Source organism: Sinocyclocheilus rhinocerous, unplaced genomic scaffold, assembly GCF_001515625.1.
Source record: "Sinocyclocheilus rhinocerous isolate Xijiao unplaced genomic scaffold, SAMN03320098_v1.1 scaffold15492, whole genome shotgun sequence".
Lineage (NCBI taxonomy): Eukaryota > Metazoa > Chordata > Actinopteri > Cypriniformes > Cyprinidae > Sinocyclocheilus > Sinocyclocheilus rhinocerous.
Window position 1 is genome coordinate 2,935 of NW_015644143.1, and position 6,779 is coordinate 9,713.

Consider the following 6,779-nt stretch of genomic DNA (forward strand, 5'->3'; position numbering starts at 1 on the left):
GTGAGTGTGTGAGTGTGTGTGTGTTTGTGTGTGTCTTTAATCACATTTATTGGAAAGCAATAGAGGTGCTAGCAGACGTTACAGCTGTAAATTGCTTGTAGTGTGTGTGTGTGAGTTGTAAAAGAGGGTCAGCTTATCAGTGGATGTATGTGCTGTTTGCTTTTACATTATTTCAATGGAAAACCTGCAAAACTTTTCAGACTTTTAAAAATCTTGGCTGTTTTGAATGAAATACTGGTTTACCTCTTAAATATACTGCCTGCTATATAATGTACATGTACATTTCAAACAGTATTATGTTACATTGTTGTCACATAACATTGCATGTCTACTTCAGCAGGAAGGATCTAGGAAATAAAAATGTGCAGTACTGTTCAATAGTTTGGAGTCAGTGAGTTTTTATTTAACTTTTTCTTGAAAGAAATTAATAATTTTGTTTAGCAAGGATGCATTAAACTGATCAAAAGTGACATATATAATGTTAATGTTAATGTTGTGCTGTTTGCTTTTACATTATTTCAATGGAAAACCTGCAAAACTTTTCAGACTTTTAAAAATCTTGTCTGTTTTGAATGAAATACTGGTTTACCTCTTAAATATACGTTAATCTGCCTGCTATATAATGTACAGGTACATTTCAAATTCACATTTCATTATGTTACATTGTTGTCACATAACATTGCATGTCTACTTCAGCAGGAAGGATCTAGGAAATAAAAATGTGCAGTACTGTTCAATAGTTTGGAGTCAGTGAGTTTTTATTTAACTTTTTCTTGAAAGAAATTAATAATTTTGTTTAGCAAGGATGCATTAAACTGATCAAAAGTGACATATATAATGTTAATGTTAATGTCCACAAAAATATTGGGCAGCTCAACTGTTTTCAACATTGATAATAATCAGAAATGTTTCTTGAGCTGCAAATCAGCATATTAGAATGATTTCTGAAGATCATGTGACACTGAAGACTGGAGTAATGATGCTGAAAATACAGCTGCGCATCACAGAAAGACATTACAGTTTAACAGATATTCAAATAGAAAGCAGTTATTTTAAATTGTAATAATATTTCACAATATTACTGTTTGCACTGTATTTTCGATCAAATAAATGCAGCCTTGGTGAGCACAAGAGACTTGACAAGCCCAAACTTTTGAACAGTAGCATAGTAGGTAATCAAGGTATTCAGTATGCATACTGAAAAGTTGCTTACTGCGCACAGTATGCATGTTGCGTCCGGCAAATTAAGTCGAAGTAGTACCGTGGTGTGTTCCGGACATTATGTCTAATAAGCACTGTGCTGAAAATTCCTCTCTCTTTTCTCCTGCAGGCGAACTCTCCACCAGTGGTGGTAAATACAGACACACTGGATGGCTCACCGTATGTAAGTACTATGCATATTTTAGTCTTTAGATCTAGAAATTACTAGTGGTGCAGACAGGAATGATACCTCAAACCAAGAATACCCAGACAATGATAATAATAATGCCTTGGCAGCCACCCACAGTGCCCTTGTTGCAGCTTACAACACCCTAGCAATCACATATCAAGTGATTTGGGTTTTGGGTCTGTGTTTTATTTGTACGTTTTGTTGATTCTGGAACCTATCCAAAAACAGTCATAACCCACTGAATCTAACCCTAACCATAACTTATCCTAAATAACAGGCAGATAAGAATGGTGTAGAAGTCCCTAACTCTAAACTTGACATTAACTGTAAACTTAACTCGCAGTTCTGATTGATTGGAATGTTTTACCATGATCGACAGGGATTTTGTTCTACTTGGTGAAATCACATTCACACGAGTTTTGAGCAGTCAAGCAACACTTCATATTTTCTTCAGATAACGTAAAAGTCTAGTTATGCATTTGAACACTTGTAAAATAAAGAAAATAAATGCATTGCCCAAAACTGTAGGAATGGAAGTCCCACCTTTCAGTAAAAAGAGTCGGTTTCTTTTAATGCTATATTTGCATGTCTATTACTGTGTAATGCATGTCTTAAGCTGATGTCTTCAAGGGACTCACATCGCATGTGTTGTCTTGTAGGTCAATGGAGCAGAAGGAGAGATCGAATATGAAGAGATCACGTTGGAAAGGGTAAATCTTACAAACAAGTACAGTGCTGTATTATTTAACATAGGTCTTTCTATGTATGGGTGGGTGCCTAAGGTATTTTTAATATGAAGTACTAATTTGTAAGAGTGAGATTTTACATAACCGTTGTGAAAAAAGAAGTATGCTTAATTATATTGAATGTGTACCTCAAATCTTATAAGTATATTTGGTAACACTTTATTTTAAGGTGTCCTTGTTACACGTTACATGTTCTTACTATTATAACAACAATTAATTATGCATAATTAAATAAAAAGCCAAACCCTAACCATATAGTAAATATATGTAGTTAATTAATATTACTCAGTACTTAAATGTATAATTACACTGTAACAAGGACACCTTAAAATAAAGTTTAACCCAGATTTTTAATTCATAAAATGTATTCATATGATATGTAAATGTAATTATAAAGCAGTAAAGCAATTAAAAATAACAGCAGGCTTTTGAAACATTTTGACATGGTAACATGTGAATCGTGTATCACGTTTAAATCCATGCATTACAAAAACATTTTTACAAAACTGTATTTGCAAATGATATAATCTGAATTAAATAGGCCACTAACTTAAAGAGACACTTTGGTGGCTGTTTCTTAGTAGACCTTCAAAAAGTGCACTTCGTAATGCTGTCAAATTAAAAGGTTTCCTTTAAAGTACATTTTAAATCATTATGTTTTAATAATCTTTTGTTGATTATTAAGGAAGCATACTTATGTTGATGTATTGACTAACATACTTAAGTACTTGATTGTAATTTAAATACATGGCATACAAGTTTCAATAGAAATGACATGGAAGTATATTTTATTTTACAATAAAAACTTTTCAGTACAAGTACAAGACAATCAAAATAATTATGAAATTACATATAAAGATGTAATTAGGGGGATTCAAAAGCACTCTTAAGTTCACCTCATTGCATTTAATATAAACTTTAATACAGTTTCATTTAAGTGTCTGAAAACATTAGATTCAGGTCACACTTAACTATATATTTCTGTATATAATTATTAAGTATATTAAGCATATTATTTCCGTACTATTCTTTTTCCACAAAGTATTCTATCAATAAATGACATGTTTCAGTGTTAATAAATTGCATTTGACATCTAAAGCGAAATTAATGCATGTGAATATATGTTGGCACCCATAGCAGAGCTTCTTATATATTTCTGTATATAATTATTAAGTATATTAAGCATATTATTTCAGTACTATTCTTTTTCACAATGGATTCTATCAATAAATGACATGTTTCAGTGTTAATAAATTGCATTTGACATCTAAAGCGAAATTAATGCATGTGAATATATGTTGGCACCCATAGCAGAGCTTCAGTTTATGTGAATGAGAGACTGTCATTCTGTTGAACGAGCTGGACGTGTGTGTGTGTGTGTGTGTGTCTAGGGGAACTCTGGGCTAGGCTTCAGTATCGCCGGAGGGACTGATAACCCTCATGTCGGAGACGACCCCAGCATCTTCATCACCAAGATCATTCCAGGAGGAGCCGCCGCACAAGACGGGAGACTCAGGTAACACACAGTCTGCATGTGGATTGAATATACAGTGAATATACAGTAAAAAGTATTTAGGAGCTTAAGTGATGTTTACAAATGTATGAATGTCATTGCATTAGGGTAACATTGATTTTTCATATTAGAAAACCTTTTTGTGAAATATACCTTTCTTTGAAATGAATGCCACGTATCTAACACAATGACATTCATATGTGACCCTGGAGCACAAAACCAGTCATAAGGGTCAATTTCTCGAAATTGTTATTTATATATAATCTGAAAGCTGAATAAATAAGCTTTCAATTGATGTATGGTTTGTTAGGATCGGACAATATTTGGCTGAGATACAACTATTAGAAAATCTGGAATCTGAGGGTGCAAAAAAATCAAAATATTGAGAAAGTCGCCTTTAAAGTTGTCCGAATGAAGTTCTTAGCTATGCATATTACTAATCAAAAATTAAGTTCTGATATATTTACAGTAGGAAATTTACAAAATATCTTCATGGAACATGATCTTTACTTAATATCCTAATGATTTTTGACATAAAAAAAAAACGATAATTGTGACCCATACAATGTATTGTTGGCTATTGCTACAAATATACCCCAGCGACTTAACACTGCTTTTGTGCTCCAGGGTCACATATATTATAATTGTGACTTAAGTAGGGCTGCACAATGAATCATATTTTATTATGATTCTCTTGATTTATTAAGCATGATCGTCTGCGATATTTGCTCACTGGTTATGTATACTAAAAATGCGCTTTTTTAATTTGGCATTTGCGTTATCTTGCAATGGTAACAAGCCTCCACAAGCTTTCATGGTTGTGGTTGCCAGATGTCAAGAGTTTAAATCCCCAATCAGAGCTTTTTCTTTTCTTAAATGGACGCATTTTGTGCCTAGCGGTTTACTTAATCTTCCCAATCTGGCAACCGCACATGCTCTCTCCACATTATGGAAAAAGCGTAATAAAATGTAAAATGCTAAAATAAAAGTGTAGTACAGCCAGTCTGTTTCTTTCACAGCCATTTGTGCTGTTTGCCGCAACTAAATCTGTGCAATATTATGCGAAAGTGCAATAATTCTGATGAAATGTAGAAAAAATAAATATATATATTTTCAGCAAAATAATCGGGATTAACCATTTATAGACTTAATTTCATGGTCACTGTATGCATACTGTATATGCTCACATTTATAATCACATACTCACAGTTAAATATCTCAGTGGATGTACTAGTGATGCATTTATAATGGGACCAGCTGGGGTTCCTGCTAACAAATGCAGTTTTACCCCAGAGCTTTCTAGCACATCCACACACACACACACACACGCACGTGCGTTTGCACACACATTCACTCACACTGCAGGAGAAATTAAGCAGACAGAAATAACACCGAAAGTGAGAGACAGAAGGAGAAGAGACAGACAGAAATAGCAGAACGGTAAGTTCACCCAAAAATGAAAATTCTGTCATTATTTTCTCACCGTCATGTTGTTACAAATCCGTACGAGTCAGATCTTTTCAGTGATCCAATTAACAGCGCAGTCTGAGTGATCGGTGCTGGAGTGAAAAAACAGCTCACCGGAGGAGAAGACTGTCAATGAATAATGACTTGTTTCGATCTGTTCATCAAAGTCATACAGGTTTGTAGTGACATGTTGGTTAGTTAATGATGAGAGAACTATTGGCTTTAACCACTCAGACAGTCAAACTGTGAAAGCTGATGGACTGTCAGCTGTTTTATGCTGTCCTCTGCTCTTCTCTTCTCTGCAGACAGTCGGGCTTCATTACTTATGGTGGTGCTGGGAGCAAATGCACTGTAGTTTAGAAAGACAGAAACCGTTTGTCTTTCCCCTCCACAGTAATGATTTCACTGGAGAAGGAGAATACTCGCTGTTTCAGAGTTAATCTGATACTTTGAAGAGATACTTTGTGTGTCTTCATTGCAGCTTTTTTAAAAAGAATAATCTGGATCCTTCAATTCTGTCTAATTTCAGACCTATTTCTAAACTCCCCTCTTTATCTCCCCACCCCAGACCTGTACGTCATCTTGTGTTTGACAAACATTATACAGGGCAACAACTCACTGCGTGATGTAGCCTATAAAACGCAGTTATGTGCCCCTAAAATTCAAGATATTGGGGCAAAAAAAATGCCCCTGTATGAGTTTTTTCTCATATTTATATCATATTTGTCCCGAACAGCATGAGTGCAAATGTGATTTTAAACAACAGTTCAGTAAATGTTAATTTTAAATATATGCACATTGGCACTTCTGAAAGCTAAGCAATATTTGTGATGTTCTGTCGAGCTGTCAGATGGTGTTGAGCTCTGTGTGAAAACGCTCTGCTTTAGAAAAGAGCAGGTAAAAAGAGAACATGTTGTAGTTTTTTATTGATGTTGTATTAAACAATTCACATGTACCCTAACCCTCATGTTGTTCTTAACCCATATCATTTTCTTCTTCTGTGGAACACAAAAGAAGACGTTTTGTAAAATGTCCTGGCTGCTCTCTTTCGCGTAAAATGAAAGTGAATTGAGCCTGGTGCTGTTGAACTCTGCTAAGGACAAAATGTACTATAAAATGACTCATGTACTATAAAACGAATCAATTCAATAGCTTTGTGTGAAGAACAAGACAACAGAAACAAATGTCATGAGAGAACACAAAGCACGTGGTGCTTCACAAAGTGTTTCATTTCTAAACCAGCATATCAATTTTGTAATGTAGGTTCAGTTTTAATAACAGACGTGTATTATGAAAAACAGAAAGTGATATAGTGCATTGATTCAGTCACTGAAAACGTTCAGCCATAGACGCTATAAAATACCTCTTTTTCAGTTTGCAACAGAAAGAGAAAATATGCCAAAACCCATAAATTAAGCGTTAGCGTTAGTTCTGGCAGGTCACGTGAGTCAAGCTTGCATCAGCTGATTCTCAGCTGATCACATCTACCTATAGGAATATGACACCTATAGCGGCATTCCTATATAAGCTCTATTCAGTATTATTCAGCAGCTTTTCAGCTTGCTCCGGAGCAAATTACCCTCCTCCATCCCCAGCTCCTCCTTTCGCCACAGTCAGGACTTGGCTTTCTGATATTCCTTGCTAATCAGACTCCTTTATCTTG

The 6,779-nt window shown here is 34.8% G+C and overlaps 1 long non-coding RNA gene across 1 annotated transcript; it reads left to right on the plus strand.

The window, feature by feature from the left end:
• The first annotated feature begins 1,329 nt into the window (after window positions 1–1,329).
• On the plus strand, window positions 1,330–3,650 carry LOC107758029 (uncharacterized). Its single transcript, XR_001641983.1, has 3 exons — window positions 1,330–1,384; window positions 2,050–2,100; window positions 3,528–3,650. It is a non-coding gene; the product is annotated as an uncharacterized LOC107758029 (long non-coding RNA).
• Window positions 3,651–6,779: the final 3,129 nt, after the last annotated feature.